A 25,371-nucleotide genomic window follows, 5' to 3' on the forward strand; every position below is an offset into this window, starting at 1 on the left:
AAAAGTTAATGGGCTACTTTTAATTCCGAAAAAAATATATCTCACTCGAGTAAATTCTTAGAAGGAAAGTGAATTCTTCTTTCTCGTCGCAGTGGAGCGACCGATTGACATGATTTTTGTCATAGGGATAGCTAGAGAAGTGGCAAGTGTCGCAAGCTATTTTTTATGCTGAATAAAATCCATCCGTCTGGAAAATCCTCAGTGGAAAAGTTGATTAAAGTAATATTAAAACAGAATAACGAAGCTACGTCGCCAAAGACAAACGAAACGTCATTTTTTGCATTGCGATTGTTGAAAGACCGGCAATCTACCGGCTACTTTTTAGCCATATTTTTTCATGGGGGACATTCGTATTGTTGAACGACAAAACCAATTATTTAACCAATTTCTCCTTGATACTATACGAACGAAGCCGCGGGTAAAAGCCAGTCTGTAATATAATAATAAGAATAAATTTAAACCATTTTTATAACGCTTTTTTAGTAAATGAACGTGTAAATTATATTATGAGATCTTCTGTAGATATAATTTATAACGTATTAAAAAAGCTCCCAGTGACTGTAACTAGACTTGAACCTACGAAGTATATGTAAAAACTAAAATATGTTTTATGCGACTACTATGTGGAACAGGAAATCAAAATGACATAAACAGACTACAAAGACAGCAAAAATTTTTTTTTAGTTAGTATATGACCTCCCCTTTCTAACAGTACCCAAAGAACTTTTTAAACAAACTATGCAATTAAATGTAACTGAACTCATTAAACTAGAATCCTTGAAATTTATTCATAAATTAGCGACTGATGTAATTGTAGACGAAGAACTAAAAAAAAATCGTCGTAAACAGGCAGACAGACAGGCGCCGTGGCGCAGTTGGTTAAACGGCCAACTTTTGTTTGGTGAAACTGGCGTCGCGGGTTCAATTACCGCCAGCTGCAAGAAAAAAATCCAAGAAAGATTTTTCTCAATTGGTCTGGGTGTCGTGGTGTATTTTTAATTACCTCCTTACATATCCTCTATACCACCTGCTTACAAGCCTCAAAATAGAGGCTTAGCCTTTTAAAGAAAAACATGGACTAGTACGAGAATATCAGAAAAATATCATATACAACCTTCTAAAACGAGACAAGGACAGTCGAGACTAATAAACCGGGGACTGAAATCATACAATTAACTACCAGACAAAACTTAACAAAAGACTCAGACAACCTTTACAAAAGATGTTAAAAATATTATCATTGGAAATAGTATATGAACAGAGTATGAATAAATAAAATTATATAAATTTGTAAAATGAATGTTATAATCCTTAAGGGTGAATAAATAAATTTTCCAAAAAAAAAAATATTTCAAAAATCTAGATTTATGTTTATTCTAATATAATATTTACTTATTTGCCACAAGAATTATCGGAATGTATAAAAAAACTTCAATTTTCAATAAATTATAATAAAATTCGCGCAAAAGGGAATTCTTCTGAAAAAAAACTGAATTGAAAGAAAGAAATATGGAACTTATAGTAAATGGGGTTGAATAAAAACGGGGGGGGTGCACGTAATGAACAAAAAATGAAAGGGAGATTAATAAAATATACATAATTAATATTATAACACCTGTCACGCTGCATAATGAATTTTTAGTGTATTTAAGTATTTTATCGGAAAATAAGAATGCATATTTGTTTGTGGGGATTTATTCAGAGAACAAGGGATTTTCAGGGCTCATGAATGGCCACTGGCAAGGATAAAAAGATCACTTCATTGGGTGCGGAAAGGGAATGATAATGATTATATTAAATGTAATAAAAAAATAATAGCTAATACGTGCAGTACATTAATGATATGTAGCATGAAATGTATTTTTTTATTAAATACTTGACAAGATTACATAATATAATTGGATTAACAATATATTCCTCACTGGGAACACCCGTGCCGAGAAGGACATTTTACCATTTTAGTTTAATATGATGTATACGAGTATGTATATATTTTTTATTACAAGAATGTTTTGTTTTAGACTTTTTACATGGATATACAAAAAAGAATACATTATAAATACTAACATATTATAGCAGATCTGACCTAAGAGTAGGTAGCTTGAAATAAAGAAATAGGGAAATATGTTTTTTTTTTTTTAATCTTTTAAAGTAATAAAGGTCTATGAAATACTGTCTAGTAAAAAAAAATATTCTGCTTATTATTAATAGTATAAAAAATGGAATTTTGAATTCCCGCAAAAACAGTCATTACATTCACGACTCTTGACGTCACAACTACCAAGGCCAAGTATGTCGCGTTTTTCTAGCAAAGTATTTTTATTAAATTTCTTTTTTATATTTACGTATGAAAACATTTGTACAAAATATTTATATTGATTTCAAAAATATAATTATTTATTCTAAGCCCATTTCAAATATCCTGAGTTTCTCGAATAAAATCTTTATATATATAATTCCTCTGTACGTGTGATGTCACCGTACTCCTCCTAAACAGCTTAACCGATTTACGCTGTGCGTTTTCGTAGATATTAAAATCTTCAATCGAATATGTAAAAAAGAAATTAGGAGCATAAATGTTTAATTCATCGATCTACCAAGGTTGCATTCGAGGAGAATGCATTTGCAAAAAAATGGAAAGATGTTGTTTTTTTGTGTATACAAAAAGTTTGTTTTTGAATGATAACAAACAGCATTTGTTTTTTGTGGATCTCAATCAGATTCTTTCCTTAAATTCCTTATAATTTCTACCCATTTGTTTCATTTTATTGGATTCTTGGAAACACTAAAACAGTATTAAATTCAATCCGTTTTTAAAAATCGTATTCCTACATAAGTACACCCCTTTGTGGTGAGACGACCGGAGTTCGACGTTTGCAAAAAGAATGCCATATTTAAAAAAATATTATTTTATGTTTTGGAATTCAACCATAAACAAGTACCCAGGTACCTACTTAAATGAAATATTATTTTTTTGCACCACAACAGGCCAGGAGGCTCAATTACAGTGGTTAATTACATCACAGAACACCCAGGCTTGAGAAAAATCACATTGATTTTTTTGTGTTCTCTCCGGGAATCGAACCCGGAACCTTCCGTGTGTGAGTCAAGCATCTTGACCACTACACCACGGAGGCCGCCATTTTAATATTATCAATTTTAAGTTTTGAAATTTAATCACAAACAAGTAGTTAGGTACCTACTTATCAATGAAAAGTTTTTTACCAAGCTAATAGCAGGGAAGCCAACGTTCGGGCAGGACAACGTATGACGAGTCCGCTAGTATACTATGTAATGTTGGGTCGAATGCTTTTTTAAGTCTAAGAAAACAGTGAGGCAGTGAGGTTTAAACTGAATATGCATGTATAAAATATAATATGCTTATGTAAATGCTAAAATTTACGTATATACGTGTGTAATGTATGTTTATAAATGCATAAAAAGTGCGCCGAATCAATAAGTATTTTCTGGCGAGTCGGGGCAGGTTAACAGGCATGGGCCATTCCTGATTGTGTCGCGATAAACTGTGTCTCTGCCCCTAATAAATGTATGTACAATGTAAAAAAAAAATAAACATCTACATTTCTTTTTGTATTATTCGTTTTTTTAGATTTTAAATGTGCATATTTTTATACAATATTTGAGTGTGTCCAAATGTTTGTAGACAAAATACTGGATTTCATCCCCTAGGAGAGTTATTAAGATTTCACAAAATTTAATTTAGACTTCCACATTTCATTCTCTAAAATGTTCTTCTTCCTTGTAATTTGTATCATTTTGTGTTTGTATTTAAAAAACATAAAACAAAGAAACTCATTAAAGATGTAGTGGCCTATATCTGTAGGTAATCTCTGGCAAACGTTTACTGCTGGCCTTCTAAATTACTGTAGGCACGACATTGGTAGGTATTTTGAAATATAAATATACTAACGAACGGTGTTTCAGTTTATGCTAAAACATTTAAGTAAAGATTGAGGATTTTAAAAACAGCATATTTCATTTATTTAACGCCTTTTATCTGCTCAAGAAAAAAATCTTAAATTCGTACTAAGGCAGACTGGTAAATGTTACACTGTGTGTAAAACGATTATTAAAACTTGCCAATGATGGGTCATAAGACTAGATTTCCATATTCACAACTTAAAAAGTTTTCCATCTCGATTTAATTCACGAAAAAAAATTGTCCACTGCATCACCGTTCACTACGGCCGTTAAAATATGGGCACCGCTGTCCTAGGAAACCCTAGCTTAACTCATAGAATTAAGAATAGTCCAGAAGGAGCGTAGAATCATATTTGAATACATCGGACTGTGTCAAATTAACCCTCCACTTTACCCCACTTTCAGCGCGCGCATGCGTGAAGTCGTTGAGTAATGTTGCCAGATCGCGAAAAATATAATCAAAACAAAAAAAAAGCGATTTGTTAATTTTTCTAAAATTTTATTGTACATGCGAAAACATTAAAAAATAAAACATATTTTATTTTACGTTAAACGGTTATTTTTATGCCATGTTAAGCTTGGGTTTCCTAGGACAGCGGTGCCCGTATCTTAACGGCCGTAGTGAACGGTGATGCGGTGGATAGCCGTCGTAACGTCGACTAAAGAGTGGTTTTCTAGGGAAACGGTGTTAAATGGTGTTGATAACACCGTTTTCTTAGGAAACCACTCTCTAGTCACCGTTACGACGGTTATCCACCGCATCACCGTTCACTACGGCCGTTAAAATACGGGCACCGCTGTCCTAGGAAACCCTAGCTTTAAATAATATTTAATGTTTCAAAGATAATGTCGGTCAAATGTCCACCACGGCGTTGTTAAATCCGATAGGTCAAATTTTCATTATTTCTCTCATTAGATGAGCAAAGTAGCATTAAAAATTTGACAACCCTGGTAATACTAACAAATTGCCCATTACGTTTTCTTTGACAATCGGACAGATAAAAAAATAATTATGTTTTTAGTAATGCATTTGCTACTTACACATGCATTCGCTGCTTACACATGAAATGTGAGCCCATCCTGTTTTTTTAAGATCCCAGCAGTATTTCTACACTTTAAAACGACACCACACAGCATAGTTGAATTCAAATCGGAGTTGCGTACTAAGCGACGTCTACAAAGAATGTAATGGGTCAAAACGTAAAACTATTCCTTTATAAGTAGTTAAGTCGCCTTCTGTTTGATGCGCGTATGTGGTTTTTGACTATTCTTAATTCTATGCCCTTACAGATATCAGAGTTTATCCAAAACATTTGCAGTGCTTGGTATCAGACAGCAATCTTTACTAAATGCGTTGGTGGACACTTACACTAATAGAGATCAGGTTAACCCATTTACCCAGTTTTTAATAACCCATTAATTTTTCATCATTATGAGACTCGGAGTTCCAAAGCAATCTGATTTTTCGAAAAATGGTAGAACTTCTTTGGCACACAGACAACAGACTCACTTTTATATAGGACAAAAACTATATGATATAATGCCAGAACTGTAGAAATAAAAGAGCCACATATAAAAGTTAAATAAGTTCTTCATCACCATCATTTCCTTTCCGCACCTAACGGTGCACAGGGCACTGCATTGGTACACCGATCGCAGCGTATCTTGATCATTTTTTGTTACATGAAGGCAAGATGATCAGTTTTACGCTTCAGGTACCAGTGCCAGTACTATTTTTATTACATTTTTTAAAATTATTTTTTTGCACCACAACAGGCCGGGGGGCCCAATAACAGTGGTGAATTACAACACAGAACACCCAGGCTTTAGAAAAATCAAAATTATTATTTGCGTTCTCATCGGGAATCGAACCCGGAACCTTCCGTACTTAAGTCAAGTGTCTTAATCACTACACCACAAAGGCCGCCAAAAAATAAGTAACTGACTGCTTTCCTGTACTGAGTGAAATTCGCCGAGATGTTCGATATAGCTTGAAACGGGGAACTAAATATGTAGAATTTAGAATCCCAACCGTAAGACGTGTTGGAATGTTTATTATAAAGCGCCCTTAAGGTGATTTCCGCAGACTTGCACTGCATAAATTATCTAGAATAAATAAATTGAATGACAGTTCATACCATATGATCAAAAGTAAACAAGAATTTGTAATTTGAAATGCCCGCACTACACCAATCGGTATTATATCGTAGCCACAGTTGACAGCACTGTTTTTTGTCAAAGTTTGATGGCGATCGGATGCTCAGTATTATGTCAGCGTCTGTTTGAGCGTGCCTCAAATTTCATATTGCTAATAAAATTTCATGTGCCGAATCATTGAAAATGTTAAATAAAGCTTTTGGAGAATCTTGTCTGCCGAAAACACGGGCATACGAATAGTATAAGGGGTTTTAAGATGTTCGTGGATGCTTAGATGATGATAAACATGCTGAATGTCCAGCAACGACAAATACCAAAAAAACATCGAATTGGCAAAGTAAACCGTGTAGAAAAATCGAAGTGTATTGAGCATCTCATCATTAAGATATTTTGGGTATTAAACGCGTCACTACACTCCTCGTAGTTTTAAGAAAAAAAATATTTTTTTTTGTTTATCCAATTTTTTTGTTTTTTTTACAATATTCATAAGAGGTAAAACAGAGTAATCAAAAATAAAGGATAATTACATAGCAACGAAAAACATATTAATAGTAAACAAAAAAATCCCACAAAGGCATGGCCTGTTCGTGGGTATACAAGAAAATCCGGCGGCCTCCGTGGTGTAGTGGTCAAGACGCTTGACTCACGCACGGAAGGTTCCGGGTTCGATTCCCGGTGAGAATACAAAAATTAAAAATGTGATTTTTCTCAAGCCTGGGTGCTCTGTGATGTAATTCACCACTGTAATTAGGCCTCCTGGCCTGTTGTGGTGCAAAAAAAAAATGTAAATGTAAATGTAAAATGTTAATGAATTTTTGCTCCTATAATAAATTGACAGTTGTGATATGTTTCTGTAACATGAGAAAGAAAAAATAAAATATGCTAAAAAATATATTATGGTACCTATTTTTTTTATAGTAATTAAAAGGAAATAAAAAATACAAAAAAAAACATAAAAATATTCCTTTAAAGGGCAACAAAATATATCGTAGAAAATAAGAGTTCATATCTTTAGTTTGAATCCAGGATAGTGCGTGTTTTTTGAAAGAAGGAAAATTTTGAAAGTTTGGAATCAATGAAATGTTATCAGTAAAAAAGAATTAAACATTTTTTGGCCTATAAAATATGCATGTCTCTGTGCTAGCCTCGTTTTGCATTGAGGTATTATTCGTGGATTTTACACCACGGCAAAATGTCGTCTCATACGACAGTGATTGTTTCGGTGTTTTTGGACAAAATTTTGACTAATTTCATCAGCCAAGCACCGCATTATCTAGACCAGGCTCCGTCTGACTTTTTTCTGTTCCCAAGACTAAAATTGCCATTAAGAGAAACAAGAATTCGCTGCAAGAACTAAAGGCCATACATTTATTATATTTCTTTTTTTATATAGGAGTTGGTTTATTTTTTACCTTGACAAGGTTTTTATTTCAAAATAAGATTTTTCAGCTATTATATTACATTTATTTTGGCTTAACTGTTGGGATCAGGTGCTGGAATCAATGTATCGTCGCAAGTGGGGAGTATTTTAGAGGGCATAATTTTTTTTTATTAAAAATTAAAATTTTGCTTTTTTATTCTTATGATTCCCGTATATTTTTTATCATAATAAGTCCTGTAAATGTCTTGGCTTCTGTGTTCCCTTCTTAAATGTTTTTCCATCTTTTCAATTATATATTCATTAAACAATACAGAAGCTCAATTGCAAATAAATATCGACGTGCTTAAAAACATGCTAAGCATTTGAGCGATCACAATGAACATGCTTAAGTTATCGCAGTCATAAGTCAACGCGTGTGTAATCTCTAAGCTAACGCTCGTATCGGTTTGTTTTTCGTTTTCCTTGTAAATAAATACAGTTCCCTGGCAAAAAATTGGCATTTACTAAAAACAATAGTACAATTTTTTTTATTTTTTTTTAAAAAAAGAAATATTTACGTTCTTATGATTTACCCAAATATCTTATTTTGAGGGCCATTTTCAACGAGTTGTAAATAATTCACTATTAGAAAATGGGAATCAAGTTGGGGTAGAGTAGGATTCGAACCACGGACCTTCGGTCCGTGAGTCCGAGACACTAGCCACAGAACCACAACCCGATTCAATATATTGCATTTGCGAAATAGTAAGAAGTATCTGATAAAAAAAAGTAAAAATTAAATCATAATTACTATGGCGACTGCTTTTCTTGACATTTGACTTGCCAAGCGCCGGCTAAATGCAATAAATAGCATGATAAATAATAAATAAATAAACAAAAATAGCAGTTTCGGAATATTTTCCATATTTACAACGGTGAAATTCAAATATGTGATTGCGCTGCAGGATTATACGTCAAGAAACATAAATATTTTGACATTTAATATTAGGTGTTCACGGATGTCCTATTGTGATCGCGAATGCGATAAACAACCATGGTGAAAAATTGTTATCACGTCGCTTATTTGCACGTAGATAGTTATTTGTGATTGGGCTATAGGTAACCGTACTACAAAACGGTAGATAGGTTAAACAAGGACATGTTTAAAAATCCGTTGAATATCAATTGAATTCGGTAGATTTCTCCAAAAGTCGGTAGATCTGAAAAAAATCGGTAGGGTTGGCAAAGCTCTATGCGCTGCATATGCGTTTTCGTCAAAATGGACAAAAGAGTTCGCACGAATATGTCAAATAAAACGACTTATTTTACATATTTTGACAAAAACGCAAACATTATTTAACCTTAAACTTTATTTAACATAACTTTTGTTCTATGAAACCTGGCCCTTACTCTTTTTAAATTTTAAATTTCATGAATTTTCGCTATTTCAATTTGATTTAATTCGATTAATTTCACTGCTAGTTTAGCAAACTACATTGGTATATGGAGGGCGGATATTGTCATTATTCCTCATAATCATATCGCAAACACGAATGGTAACAAAAACAGAGTTTACTTGTATCAAATTCAGTTACAAAAGTCTATATACTAGAGCCTTACTGTTTTTTTGCACCACAACAGGCCTTGAGGCCCAATTACAGTGGTAAATAACAACTCACCACACCAGGCTTGAGAAAAATCACATTTTCATTATTTTTTTATGTTCTCATCGGGAGTTGAACCCAGAACCATCAGTGTGTGAGTCAAGTAACTTAGCCACTACACCACGGAGGCCGCCTTAAAAACCTTTATTTATATTAGGCATAGTGGTAGAACTTTTTACCACTATGCCAAGGCATAAATTTATACCAGGCGTATAAGGCCCATTGAGTATACTATTGTATATAATACACTTGCCGGTCAGGTGTGTTTTGAATAAATCCTGTAGCTTTTATTTTGGTCGCCAGTCGCCTTCGATCTTTCGCGAATCCAGACCCTACCAATTCCCGGCCCGCGGTTGTGGAATGCCATTTTATTTTACAAAAATACTCCTTTACGTAAGTAAATAGAAACAAAATCAGTTTACTTGCGTTTCACGTAATCACATGAATACATCTAAATATAAATATAAAAAGAAAAACCCTAAAATTTCAAACGTATATTTCTTCTTTTGCAAACATACATGTATCAATTGTTCCGATATTTTTTGTTGGAAAAAAAATCAGTTGTAAATTTAAATTTTTAATGGTTGGAAAAAAGAAACAAAAAACATTTTTTTACAATGATAAGCGAAAAAAATACTGTTACTGTTAATAAGGATCGTTTGTTATCGTGGGGTTATTACAATATCTTCGTAGCTTTATAATCAGTTTTATTTAGTTCACAATATATATATTAATATATAAAGAGACAAGGGATGATGCATTAAAAATAAATATTAAAATGATTTTAATGTGCTTGTTTATTTTTAGCATTCGTGGAGGATGATACAAACATGTGTTTTAGTGGTTAACGCAGTAATGCTGTTCTGAAGTTACCTAGATGCAGTAATTACCCCGCGATATTAGTCTCGCTGCATTTCACATTGAAGTAATAAATACAAAAATGTTGCTGAAAAAGCGCTATGTGTTTGATTAATTTTATTTGATTTGACTCATTTCGAAATCCGAATAAAATTGAAAACAGAGAAATTTCACAAATGTTTTGGAAATGAACAATTTTGATTTAATTTAAAGATACTGCTAGAACAGTTCTTTAAATCTTAAATAGCTTTTGCTTAATTTATTTATCTATGTATAATATTTAAAAAATCACATATGAAACATTACAATCCAATACGTACTTATGCACTAAAGATAAGTCAAATAAGCAAATCAGTGCGGCATAGCAGAACTTGTAAATATCTTTCGGTTCCTATATGGGCAAGGTCTGTTCTAAGGAACCAATATGTTGCGACAAAAAATAATATAAACGTATTTGCAAAAGTGAAAACAGATATTTAATAAAATCTATATTAGTACATATTAGGAGACAATTTTTTTATGTATAATATTATATAAGTATGTATACTATGTGTAGTAGAACTCTGCTTATCTAAACTATAGTCATCCGGATTAATAAATATCCAGATCGCTATCAGGAAATAAAAATGAATTGTGAAATTTGCATTTTTTATTTATCTGTGCAATTAACGTTGCTTAATATGTTTACATAAGTTTTTTATGTGTTTCCAATTCGTAGAATTATTTGAAAAGCAATAAAATCTGGCATTTATTAATCCGGATAATTGGGGTGTTACTGTATAAGTATGTTTATAATGCATAAGTATGTATATAATGTATAAGTATGTCTATAACATACATAATAATGTATTCACTATAAACAGATTATCCATAAATTAAGTTACAATCGTAAACAAGCTTTTCTCCGTATTTCCCATTGCAATCAACCATCTACCATTTTTTTCCCCAAAACATCTTCCTTTTTCGTATTTCCAGATTATATGTGCGTAACAAGTTTTCATGTCAATCATTCTAGTGTGTCTACGAACACAAACGAAATTTCTATGTTTATTTGTATCACCAACACATTAACATGGCGTTATTAAAAATTCATACGCAGTGTACTTTAAAGTTCTTCCCTTAAACTTTTGTAAAAAAAAGTGAGATATATTTATACACAATTCGATTTATCTTGATCTGATTATCTTAGTTTAAATTGTATACTTAGAGTAATAACCTAGTAGAGTCGCCCATACGGAGAAAAACCATTATATGATTATTGACCACAAACTTAGCTACAGATTACAGCAATACAACGGGCCGTAGGTAATTGTGTTGAGAATTGCGAGCTCACACCAAAATCATTCATTGAACGTTAGTTCTTAAACTTAAAACCAAACTAAAATCTAACCAAAAATTTGGAATGCCTTTGTTCTACGCAAAAGAGCTTAAGGGCTTCTCTAGAGAATTATGAGTATTACTCTGAGGTCTTACACCAACATTGACAAATGTTTCTTTATCTAATTTTCAACGATTTTATACAGATGTATTTTTTTATTATTTGAAAACGTATGTAATCACGTTAAAATTAAACATAGATTGAAACTGCATGTTTGCACATAAAACATAAATCATTACTTGTTCTCCGAATAAACGCCTACGAACATTGTATTATATTATGGTGACCATCGTGTCTTGTCTTGTCTAAGCGATTTATTTATATTATTTGTAAATTTCGGGACTGCGGGCCGGTCAAAGGAATTACCTTTTTCGTTCAAACCGCTCGCCACGGCTTCGTCCGTCAGCCGGTCGCGGCTCGCGGCCAGTCGCAGTTCGCGCGCCGGCCGGTTCGTGCGTCGCGTTGTCCGGGTTGTTCCTGCTGTCGCGTGAGCTGAGAATTGAAAAACGAGCTTTTTATGCCGACTTGTTCATGTAGGACACTTAAATACAGTTCAATAAAGTTTATTCAATAAAAATAAGTGTCAGTGAAGTATTTTTATCAACTTCTCCCTTCTGATACCGTAATAATACAGTTATCATTTAAAAATCTTAAATCGGCTTACTTTTTTTTTTAATATGCAAATTCTAAAAGTCAGTGCTTCAAACATTAAAAATAATATAATATATTTACTCTCCTTATAATAAAGTATATTTCGATTTTTAGAATGATATTTCATTATTTGAATAATTTTATGGTTTGAAATTATCCTTGGTTCATTTGTTAGCATCTTTAGAATGGACAGGTAAGTTGTCGGATTATAAATGAGTCCTGTAGGCAACAAAGTCTGATAAAAATAAGATTATCACACGATTTTGCCATTTTTAAGCGCCGTTTTTTCAAAATCGAGCCATTAAAAAAAAGTATTTAAACGTTCGATAAAAATAATCATTAAGTATTTCGGATATAAAATACCTATACTTTTAAAGTTTTATGACTTTCTTTAATATTTAATCTTGATATGGTTTTATTTTCCAGGTTTGAAAAAATAATGTAAACATCTAACTAACCCAAATATCAACTTTTGTACTTATCGAACTGTGGCCGTGTCAAAAAAAATCTAAGTAAAGTTAAATAAAATCATATGTGTCATTGTTCATCGATCATGACAATTTGTTCTATTGATTTAAAGATAGTGAAATGAATTTAAAATTCTTACTTTTGGTTTAAAAAAAAAAAAAAAAGCATTTGAAATCATGCACATTCAGTGGATTTTTCAATACTATATTTAAAAAAAACTAAATAAGTTCCTGTAGTATATTTTTAGCAAAAACTTTTATGCTGTCGAATGACCGATAAGAATATTATGGCTTAAATAATTTTGTAAAAACATATATCAAATTAATTCATGGAATATTAATGTTTACATTTATACCGTTTCCTTCATGCTAATTTCGTTAAGGTTTTAAGTTATATGAGATAATCTGTAATTTTAAATTAAGCAACAACTGTATTAAACCTTCTAGGACAGCGTATATTGAGTTGAGGGTGATAGGTATATGGTTTTGGTTACGCGACCCAGGATGAATTTTTTTTTTTTAAAGCAACATTTTGGGCCTTACTTACGTGTAAACCTGGCATAAAGTCACCCTTAGACATATTGGTGTGGTAGAATGAAGATGCGAACACTATCCTTATTCCACCACTGTAATAAGCATGGTATTCCCATCCTAATTCTATATCCTAGCCTATGACAGGTGTGATTTTGCACCAGGTTTATAAGTAAGTCCCGAAGTATAAATACGGGATGGACCGGATCTATGAACGTTCGCTTTGGATAATTTCTGAGAATTATTCAATATTTTTTATTTGGTATTTTATGTAGAATGTAGACTGCATAGGTCATTGACTGATGCCCATAGCGTAGAACTGATCATTGATCATAAAACAAATCTTACACAATAAAAAAAAAAAAATTACAACAATGCAGGTGTTAACAAAAATGCGGGCTGTAACGGAAAAACGAATTTCATTCAGTTTTGTAAGAGGTTTGAAATATTTGAATAAGGGATAGGAACATGAAATGGACACTTCCTTTGATATCATGTGAATGTTCTTCAATTTCGGGCACTGGATGATGAAATGCACCATGAATTGTAACGATGTTTACAACGATGCGCGACGAATTAAATAACTTTTATGCAATGTGATGTTATGTCAAAAATTATGTGTGTTTTATTGTAAATACAAATCTTCTAATTTTGAATTTCTTCTATCTTGATATCAGGTAGGTACCATAAGGATAGGTCAAGGAAAGGGTGGGAATGAAAGGTAATCGGCCAGGAATAATATCGATAAATGCTGTTATTTACTAAACAGCAGGTGCGACAAATCACATAATTAATTTAGTCGTTCTTTGCGCATACTGGAATTTTATGGTCTTCGTGTTATTTCTCTTTAGTTTCAGTGTAATTTGCCGTAATTTGATAAGGCATTGTAACGTAAAAGAACCTTTATCGAAGTAGGTGAGAACGCTTTAGCCAATCTAGGGGGGAGAGTAAATAAGTTATGTTACTTGTATTTGCATTAAATTGGCAACATCGTTTGTAGAATTGCAGTTATCTCCGTAAATGTTGTAACTATGAGTCGTTCCTTTCGGAGTTTTATTGTAATTCACCTTGAAACGCAAGCACCGAATAATGACCCTGCGACTTCCGCTGGAACATTCCTCGGGAATATGGTAATTTCAATACCGTGGATGCGCCGAATGCCTCGCCATACTTTGCTGCAAATTGCCAATCTAGTAAATGGTTTGGAAAACTGTTTTATTGGCTGAAACAAATATTAACCATGCTAAATTGTACAAATTCTGGAAAGTAAATAAAACATATTGTGAGACATCACCATTGGGATGGGTTACTTTTACTTACCCACAACGTTGGCGAATCGGCGATCGTTTGTTATATACTTGAAGGTAGGATGATCAGTCCTACGCTTCGGGCGCCAGTCCAGTGACCATCTACTATCAAATATTCCCAGGAACTCGGGCATAGTCTACAAACGCGCTTCACCAGATCGCGAGGCGGTACCAGTAAAATCGCACTTTATCCGAAATACGATGCTTACCAACCTGCCAAAACACTAGCGCACCATGTTTATTTGTGCCGTGCGGTAAGAAAGTGCGTGTTTCTGGCTGTTAAAAGTTCATTACTTGCCTCAGTTTTTTTTCAAATTTTCAACAAGTATTCTACGTTCATATATCATAATTAATAAATCGATAGATTATAATATCGTTTATGATATGCAGTCATTTTTTTATTGCCGCACATAGTGGTGCATAGGGCATTGCATTTATAAACCAAATGCATCGCATTTCGATCAGCTGTAACATAAAGGTAAGATGATCACTCTTACGCTGCAGGTGCCAGTCCGGAACAATGAAATACTGCAGTTTAAACAACCCTTAAAATAAATATTTTACGTTCACCTTGCCAGAAATCAAACCCAAGGCTTCAAGAATGGTAGGCAAACTTGCCAATCACTACACAACGTGGCGAACTTATCTCAACGCGATTTCCTTATTCAGGATTTTTAAATGAGAGCAGCCATCAGTCGAAAATGTTTATCTGGATTTCTGGCTCTATTTCACACACAGAATTGTATCCTTCATCCGCCTGGATACAGAAAAAAGGGGCATAGAACAAGTATATTCATGTGTTATATCACAATAAAGTTTAAACTATTTCTTTGACAAATATTGTATTTGCTTTGTTTTTGCACTCTTAGATTTCTGACATTTTCCACGTTAGCGGCCAATCCAGAAAGCTTTTAATAATTAAGTCATTACCTTACGACACCACGCCGACATAACAACGTGTATCAATGATTTCGCAAAATGTAAAACACCTGAAAACATTGCAATAATAATAATAATAAAAGAAAACTTTCCACTTAACGCTGGTTGCATTCTAAATAGCGTTATTTATGATAACCACGATTATATCGCGAACATCCGCGGATTCAATCATATAATCGAAACAAATCGTCCTCACCCGTAACATGTTACAAAAAAAGTAACAAAGAATTCAATGCTCGTGGTTAGATCATTTACCTACCATATATTATTATGAGGTCCCCAGGTTGATTCTCGAAATAATAATACGAAATATTCATTTTAAGTTGCGTCACAACAAACGATTGACGTAAGCTGCAATTGATATATTAGTACAGTGCCCTATGCATCATTGAACATGAATATTCTAAATCAGCCGTGGTATATTCGAGCCATTGTTTTCTTGGCCTTCCTCGATAAAGGATCGAACTTAATAATGTCAGTCGTAGAGACAAGAAATTGAAGCATCAACGTTAAAACTGCCATTTCTAAATCAACCATGCTATTTTTAAGTCAATTTTTCCCGGCCTTTTTCGGTAAAATAAAACTTTTTAACGGTATATCGTAGCGACGCGAAATTAAGAATCGATATTTAAATGCTATTTATAGATCAACTGGAGTATTTTAGACTTTTACCGACGTTGCCTGGTCTGTACTAAAATACGAATCTAAATAAAAACTGCAGCAGCGTAAAATGAAATCACTTTTCTATGAAATTTTAAAATCAATTTTGATATTTTCAAAATAAAATTTGTCCGACGTTACCCTGGCTGGTGTATTTGATAATAATAAATAAGTCAAGACTTGTCAAAATCTTATTCTTAGGACAATTTACAGCGTAAAATTTACCCGGCGTTGCTTGGTGATCGTGTCCATTCTCGTAACGTTAAGCCGTAGCGACACGAAATTTTAACATGCTATTTAAAGTTTTTTTCACGGCGTTAATTATTTCTTTTTTTTATGGCATTCATAGATCAAACGTGTTGTTTTGAAGCAAATTTTTCTTGGCCTTATTTGGGAAAAAAAAAGCTCATCAACTTGAAATGAAGTAAAATTTAGAAGCAATATTAAAATATTATCGTGCTGTTTTCTAATCAATTTTTATTTCGGCCTTCTGTGGTAAAACCGTGGTGTAGTGGTCAAGACGCTAGACTCACGCACGGAAGGTTCCGAGTTCGATTCCCGGTGAGAACACAAAAATTAAAAATGTGATTTTTCTCAAGCTTGGGTGCTCTGTGATGTAATTCACCACTGTAATTTGGCCTCCTGGCCTGTTGTGGTGCAAAAAAAAAACAGAAATAAATAAACCCTTACCAGTAAGTCATCGTAACGCACAACGTGAAATTTAAAAAACACACTATACAACACACAATATATACTATGCTATTTTTCCGTCAATTTTGTTATATTTTTAAGTAAAAAAAAATCGGGAATCTTCTTTATAAAATAAAACGATGAGGAATTTAAAAATTGACCACGTCGCTAGGTTTACAAAATTAAAATAACACCATTTTTTTGTTTATAAATGATAAAAATAGGTTTTAACTCGATCCCAATTCGATACAAATACAAAAAAAAACGATCTCGATACAAATTCTATTTTCATGCTTCTGCACTTCTTTATATTTTTCACAAAGAGGTGAATGAAAAGTATCCGCGAAATAATGATAATTCATCTTTTAAAAATTAGAAATCTCTTTTCTCCTTTTCTTCAATGGGAATTTCATTATATTTTTTGCACTTTCTTTTGATTTACGAGATGTATTGAAATAGTTTTGAATGATTGATACATATTGAGTTGTTTTAGTGTAATAGCATTAAAAATCACGTATGTAGTACTCATATTCTTTTTCTACTCGTAATTAACTCCGCAGATGTTTATAAGGAGAGGTTTCAGCAAATGTCCGTACGAGGTTTTCCCAGAGCATGAATTATGTACATATATATATATGTATATACCCAAAACCCGTACGACCTTTTCTCAGAGGCATCTGTCATTTATCGCACCGAGAGTATTCAATATTTTGAAAGAGCGTATTAAGCTCTCAAGGAAAAAAAAACTATTTTCAAGAAAGTAGTTGAGGACTGGAAGTGGTAGGGATTTGAGTAGGAAACTACTTGATGATTTTCCGAATGTTTGAGTGTACTGTTTACCATATTGATGTGCCATATATATATATATATATGATTTTTTTTTAAAATATATGTTTCTGATCGTATATTTGTGGTGATATACTCATGTGTCTGTGTCAACTAATTGCTAGTCCCATCTTAACGCAGGACTTTTAGTTCCATGGAGTTGGGACTTACGTCTCAAATAATGTACAATAAACGTAAGTGTAAATAAATAAATAAATAATAAATATTTGAATAATGATAACATTATAGATAAATAATTTGCTATTATTAAGTTTTGCCTGAGTCATTAGAAAGTTTCCTTATTACATAAATATATCATTTGATGTAAATTACAATCGGATTATTAATCCTTTTTATGTAAAATATACCACGTGGGTAACGTGCAGTACAAAGAGTTTTGATTAAATCTTTTGCTTGCCGTTCTTACAAGGGTTTTGCAGAGGTTTTACACGATTATCTGTGCAAAGGATTTAAGTGGAACTAATGAGTTCTGGGGTGCTATTCTGAACCACTCTCGTGGCACGAAAAAACTCTTTTTATCGTGTATTTTGTATGTAAATACACGAGATAATATGGCCACGAGATCGTTTGGAATACCAGCCCTGTTTGTGTTAAATTTATCTATGGTTTTCATACCTACTACAACGCCTTCTCTTGCACAGCACATAAACCTACAATATATTAAAATACATAATACGTACATAAGTGTTTCGAATATTATGACATGTCGAAGATTGATTAGACATTTATTGATTTTCATTGGTCTATATCGATTTTATCGGTATTCGGTAAAAAAATATTATATATTTAATACATATATTATGTTATCAGTAAAATTCAAATCAAAGTCGCGCGACTTACGTTTATAATTAATTATTTGTTTTCTTTTCATGTATTTATTATTTTACGTGTTTACAATTTACGAAAAATAAGGATTCCTAATATTGAAACACTTATAATAAAAACAATTGAAACCATGTTAATAATAAATGAATTAAAACACAATTGAAATAGGTACGAGTACTTATCGTTTATTTTATCCATTTAATAACTTATTTAAATCGTTGTATTATTTATATTGTAAAAAAGTAAAGCCATCAATAAAAATATTTTCTTGGTAACGGAAAATAAGAACCGGAATACGTAAAAAAATAATTTACTTACAGTTAATCTAATATATTACAGTTGAGTTTGGTGCTGTGAGCAATAGTAAATTTGTGCTTGCCATTGTAAACTTCAAATTGGTTAATAGTAGAAAACTAACTGAGCGTAAGTTTACCAGATGACACAAATATAGTACAGTACAGAGAATCTAGTTATACCATTATATCTACACTAATGCACCTAGTAACTAGACTAGTAATAGGCAGACAGTGAACTCAACGCGTTCATTAGCGAAATCACAAAAATGCGTTAACATTTCATTTGAAATGCACAAAAACGCGAAAGAGTTCTGATACAGGGTGTAACTAAAATTCAAAGCCTTCACCTTCTTTGGAAGATCTTTTTTGAGAATTTATAATTATATTCTTAGTGTATAATATATACGAGTATACCTACATCAGATTTAAATACTCTAAGATTATATTACTACGAGATTTTTTTTTTTTTTTTTTTATTATATTGAAAACATATTATACATAATTATATACAATATTCCCAAGGAGTTTTTTTAAAAAAAACTCATTTAGGGACATACAGATAATAATTTTTTTAGAGACGTTTTTAAATTTTAAACTATAATATTATTTAACAAAAGCAGAAAAATTAAAATTATGATATACTACAAATTAAAAAGGGTATGAAAAATACTTGAAAATAACAGAATAAACAGAATACTAGGCATGGAAATAAATTCAAAATAAATGTTTACATTATGCAATCTGGGAAAGAAAATTGAAAAAGTTTAAAAATTACATGGATGTATATATACATACTGAACTAGTACAAAATAAAATCTTTTTTTTTAATTAACAAAATATGCGCACACCCAATACAGGTTAATTTTTTTTATCAAAAACGTTGAAAAAATTGAAATTATGTAAACAAGCCAAAAAAAGTATATAAAAAGAAAAAAACACAAATAACATTTAAATAGTATTAAAAATTACATATACAAGCAAAAACGGTGAAATATTAAAAGGTATATGTTCAAGATGCGCATTCTCTATAAACTAACATTATTTATTCAAAGTACTTCTGGAAAAAATAATTCTTCAATTCGCACGTCCTGTTTCTATATTTTGAAATAGGTACTTTAAATTTTTGTGGCAATTTATTAAATTCCTTGAAACCTATGTATTGTAAAGATCTAGTACCAAACTTCGTAGACTTCACAGATCCAATATATATATTGTTTTTTGATCGAGTACTGTACCGATGGATGTCTCCAAAGAAAGCTGGCTTTATGTTACTGTGCATTGAGTCGAGAGTAGTATTAATGATAGTGTCAGTTATCTCGAAATAGGAAAGCATGCTAAAAGGCATGATTTTTGTTTCAAAATAAATGTCCCTTACATGAGTATCATACGGTAGGTGAAACACATTTCTGATCGCTCTATTCTGAATAATCTGCACCTCAGAAATTTTGCTCTTAGTTGCAAAACCCCAAACACAGCATAGGTATGATAAATGCGAATGGACCATAGAAAAATAGATTGCTCGAAGCAGCGAAACTGGAAGCATTCTCTGAAATCTGTACAGTATTCCAGCTACAGGGACAATCTTTCCTTTCACGCGCTCAACATGTTCATTCTAAGTAAGCTGCGAGTCCACTAACAGTCCCAAGTACTTAGTGCTATTTTTTTCTCCAGACGATCAACACCAATAAAGACATCAATAGATTCATTACTCTTGTTTCCAAATAGAAGGTAGTGAGTCTTTTTTGCATTCAAGCTCAATTTATTTAAACGCAGCCATTCCGCCAGATGTAAAACGTCACTTTCAACCATCTTCTGTAAATCTTGTTTGTTTTTAGTGTGATATAAAATAGTCGTATCATCTGCATAAAGCTGTATTCCTCCTTTGATGCCCCATTTTAAAAAGGTTTCTTTCTGTTTTTACCCACACTGGATGTTTAAGTTAATTATTAGATCCTGCTTTTTAAAAGAGTTACGTATGTTATAATAACGAATAGCTTTCTCTAAAATGCCATGTATTCTATACTACTTAACCACACTTTAGGAATCACAAATCAATTTAACCATTATATGCTTCCTCCAATTCGGAAAAGTTATCTATATTCGTTTACAACGTTTACAAGATATTAAAAAAATCAAACTTAAATGCATTTCATGTAAAACACAAAAATAGTTCCTTGAACAACCAGTAGACATTATTTTTTATGCATGTATTCGATATTTTTAAGAAAAAAAATCTACTCGTAGAACCAGTTGAAATTCTTATTGATTTAAGTGCTGAGCAGACTGAAAAGTCAATCATGGTTAATTTTTTTCAAAAATCTGATACAGGTTTTGATATGATTCAAACTATTATTGCCTACTTTTGATTAAGGGTCACCGTATACGTGGTTGCATTGAAACCTTCGGAATCTGCATAACATGGAGTCGTGGGAATGCATTTTGAGCACAATAGAAATAGACAATAGACAATGAAGAATATTTTTTTCATTTTTGACATTCCTCCTTCAGAAAACAGCGATGAAATAATCTATTTTTTCCACAAAACGGTGCTGAAACGTTACGTTGATGATCCGCGTCCGGCGACGCGCAATTACTTTAGCGGAAATACGCGAATATTAGCGAATCATTATTGCCCTCAATTCGTTATAACGTTACCACCCAACTTTGGATCCATATTTTGATTAGTATCGCGGGATCTAGGAACTACGAAACTGGAAAACGATCTACCAAACTAAACGGTTCTTAAACTTGTTATTTAATTAATAACAATAGATTCTAGAGGGTTAAAATAAAAAACGGCACTGTCCATGGTGAATGTTTTTGGGAAGACCAACAAGAAAGCGAAAAGACTATTTCTTTGAAGTTCAATGTCCACATTGAACTTCAAATAAATAGTTATTTTGCTACTTGTTAATCCAGTTAGATGTTTGTATTATAACAACTGTATTTTATTGCTCCACTTTATTACAACCGCCGCGCCGCAACTCAAATTTTGTCGCTTTTGAATTATTTATTGATTCGTAATCAGCATTTAATTAGCCATAAGTGTATCCAATTCTTTTTTCGCTACGACAACAGGGCTGGTATTCCAAACGCTCTCGTGGCTTTATTATCTCGTGTATTTACATACAAAATACACGAGAAAAAGTATTTTCTCGTGCCACGAGAGTGGTTGTAAAATAAATACCAATATATATAATACCAAAATATAATGTAAAAAAAATGAGAGATGAACTAAAATGGTTATCTGTAAGAAGGAGACTTAAATTTAATATGTTGATATTTATACATAAATTTTTTCACGATAAATTACCAAAATATTTTAAGGATAAAGTTGTCTTAAACAAAAATTGACATGAATATGCCACTAGACAAAAGGATAAAATAAGACTACCATTATTGAAAAGAGCTGAGTCGCAAAATTGTTTGATGTATAAGGGTTTAAAAATGTATGATAAGATGCCTGAATGTATGAAGAATGAAAAGTGTCTGAAAGAATTTAAAAATAAATGTATAAGTTACTGTAAGGAAATGTAAATATATATAGATGATGTAAATGTATATAATAGTTTATATTAGTTTTAATATAAGCTAACTTAAGAAATAAATAAAAATAAAAAATTTAAAAAAATTAGTAGATTTTTTTAGCAGTACTGCTGTTCAACTAGTTTCGGGTATCTTTTTGTCTTCCGTAACTGATGTGAATTTGAAAAAAAAATGACTTAAATGATACGTTTTTCTCTCACAATTAATCTTTATCATACATGGCCTTATGACAAAATTTAAAAAGAATTTTTTATCAATATCGTTGCGATTTACTTGTTTAAAAAAATATTTGTGTTTTTGTCGAAAGTGGATTTTTCGAGTTATGGTGGTTTAGGGATTGCACGGCAGTTAAGGTCTTGTTTAAAGTTTGCCTCCATTTTTCTAGATGTCGGGTTATTTTGAATACAGCGTTGAAATAAATTATTTCCTTTTATTGAATTTACTGTACTGCAGAAGACCAACCGCTCGGTTAGGTTATCAACTATTCTTGAATCTTACCTGTGAGTTTCCAATAATAACATTTTGCCCGAGGAGAAAGTAAGTAGGTACGCGTTACACAGCAAAAGGATATTTCCCATAGTTACGAATAACACCGATCAGTATCTATTTAAGAGAAATTCATGGTTACACGAAATTGATTTCATCCATATTATTATAAGTATTCGTCAGACGATCTAGTGGTCGGCGCGTTTACCTACCATGAGAGACGTCTCGGGTTCAATTCCTGACATGGTTGGAATGAAATATTTATTTGTATTTTGTGCCTGTGGTGTAAGACTGGTCGTATTACCTTATTACCTCAACACTGGGCTCTGGCGTCATGTAGTTAAGAATACGTTTTTATTTTATTGTAAAATTTATCTTTATATGAATAAGTAAATAAAATAACAAAAAGTATTAAGATAAGTGTGATTGTTGTACAACCCAGCGCCCAATGCACCACAAGGCGCGGAAAAGGAATGATAATGATAATGATAAGGTGCATGCGTGCATATCAAGTTCGTGTTTATTTATTATTAGGTATGTGCGAACGATTTCTTATTTATTATACTTGTGTCATTACACTGAATTAATTGCTGGTGACCGACCAAAGGGTACTCGCGAAGGTTTGCTTTCGACCTAATAAAGCTCAGCCAAAATCAAGTAAGGGTTATCACTAGAGCCCGCCCAAGGCCATTGCAGATTAAACAAACTTTGATATAAGGAACCTTTCCGAAACTTCTATGTAACATACGCGGCGGGTCACTTTCTTCTTCCTCTTAGTAATCGCGGCCGTCACAAGGGACTGTATTCTAAAGGTGCAAGTGTCACCGCAGAATGACCGGGCGTTAAGTAGCCGCGGCCGGCGTACGGTAAGCTCCTAGGGAGATCACCGCTGCCTAGAGACCCCTTGCAGGCTCGCAAGTAGGTAGCGCTGGCGGCTGCAACCTGAAACAGGCAACCGGGTCCAAAATCCAGTCCAACAAATATACGTATTCCAACTCCAGAGGGGTAGCGGCGGTCGAATATTCCAGATTGCGGAGAGGTCCGGGTTAAAGCGAAGTCGGGAAGCGGAGAAACGAAATGTAGAGTAAAAACCCGCAGTGAGATTGAATATTGACTGATTTATTATTTAACCGTTGGCCCTATTTATGCCTACAAGATATTTTACCGCTCGGCAGCTCCACTCGACCAATGGCGGGTGGGACTAGGCCGGCCAATCACGCCGCGAGAGGGAGAGCGAGCGCATTCGCCCACCCTATATATCTCTCTCACGCCACGTATAAGAATGTTGGCGCGGATAAGAACGCGGCAGTTAACATACAGACAGAAATGATATGGCATTTAAGACAGTAGTAATAGTATTTTATTTTATATCACTATTCTATGTTCTTCGGTATGGCATTTACCACCCCTGATCACCACCCAAAGCGACAAATGCTTGTCTTTATTGTGAAGAAGTACCTCGTATACACATACCGAAGTCCTTATTCTATTTGGATATTAAGAGGTCTCAGTAAGGGCCGCTAAGTTTCCATACGCGGCGTTACGTCAGCAACATTCTAGATGCAGGTTCTGCAGTGCAGATGAGGAAACGCCCTTACACATTTTATGTGAATGTGATGCTTTACATCATAAAAGGAGCCTCATCCTCGGGGGGCCACTGGTTAAACCTGAGGATGTTAAAAAGCTCGCGAGAATAACAGAGTTGTAGGTATATATATATAATACAATAAAAATATAAACAAAATAGTACCTACCTACTCACTACTCACTAGTAGCGATGACATTTTACATCGATATTTAACCTTTCATATACTACCGAATGTAGACGATCTGCTACATACCGATTATCGGAGTATAAGAGTGACTTCAAACATTTTTATCACTCAGCGAGTAGTGTGTTATTTATTTTCATTTCACAAACAGTTAAAAAGATGAAATAACAATATGTTATATCGGTACATCACAATGTATGTTTACAATAAAACCATTTTATTATATACATAGGTACTATTATAGCCTTTATAATTCTGTATGCGAGAGGTAAACCACAGTATCTACAAAAAACATTTTTTTCAGGAGAGACAAATTAGAGATTTTTCATCCTGTAAACATTTTGTATTTTTCAATGAGAGGCCTTAAAGTATATTTGTTTTCTAAAATATATTGATACACATTTTAAAAATCTTTAGATGTAGCGTATGCTTTCTTATTGTTCTTAACCTCTAAATTGGGTTCAATTTTGGAATTATCTTTGTTATTTAAGAAATTAGGAGTTAGTGTTATTTACCATGTAACAGAAGACAAACAATTCGATTTCGACATAGTAATAACCTTAGAGTAATAATGCGCCAAGCTATAGAGGAGCCCAAACGTAAGAAAACTATTCTATGACTATTGGGTATTAAGTTAGCTACAGTTCGCACCAAAACAATAGGCCATACTCAGGTCGAGAATTGCCGAATGGATATTGATCTGCATGGTTATGCAATATTTTTTAATATGTACTTGTGTATTTGTTATTTCAGGGTTATTCCAGTTAATTTTTCTATAATTCGCCTATATTTATTTTATAAAACTAAAAGTACATGTGTGTGTTTATTTTTAATTTAGTTTTTCATTTTATTCACAATATACTTTTGTTACATTTATTAAGACATAAATCTCAACTCCGTGGAACCAAAGTCCTGTGTTGAGTTTGTTTGTTTGTCCGTCACATCTGCGAAATTGCGAGTCGTGGCGGCCTGAAATTTGGACACGTCATTTTAGAT

At 32.8% G+C, this 25,371-nt stretch overlaps 1 protein-coding gene across 12 annotated transcripts in view; it reads left to right on the top strand.

Moving 5' to 3' along the window:
* Positions 1 to 25,371, top strand: part of Fhos (Formin homology 2 domain containing) — a 135,564-nt gene that overhangs the window by 13,036 nt on the left and 97,157 nt on the right. Inside the window, exon 1 of one of the 12 annotated variants that reach the window (XM_088241295.1) lies at positions 11,764 to 11,941. The exons of 8 other annotated variants lie outside the window; for them this stretch is intronic. The gene's annotated coding sequence lies outside the window, so the exon portion shown is untranslated. Of the gene's footprint in view, positions 1 to 11,763; positions 11,982 to 12,094; positions 12,204 to 25,371 lie in introns of those variants that run through there. 3 more of the 12 variants (XM_088241319.1, XM_088241302.1, XM_088241310.1) reach the window with 3 other exon arrangements.

Source organism: Micrasema longulum, unplaced genomic scaffold, assembly GCF_059751315.1.
Source record: "Micrasema longulum isolate JH-2025_06_02 unplaced genomic scaffold, ASM5975131v1 h1tg000127l, whole genome shotgun sequence".
Lineage (NCBI taxonomy): Eukaryota > Metazoa > Arthropoda > Insecta > Trichoptera > Brachycentridae > Micrasema > Micrasema longulum.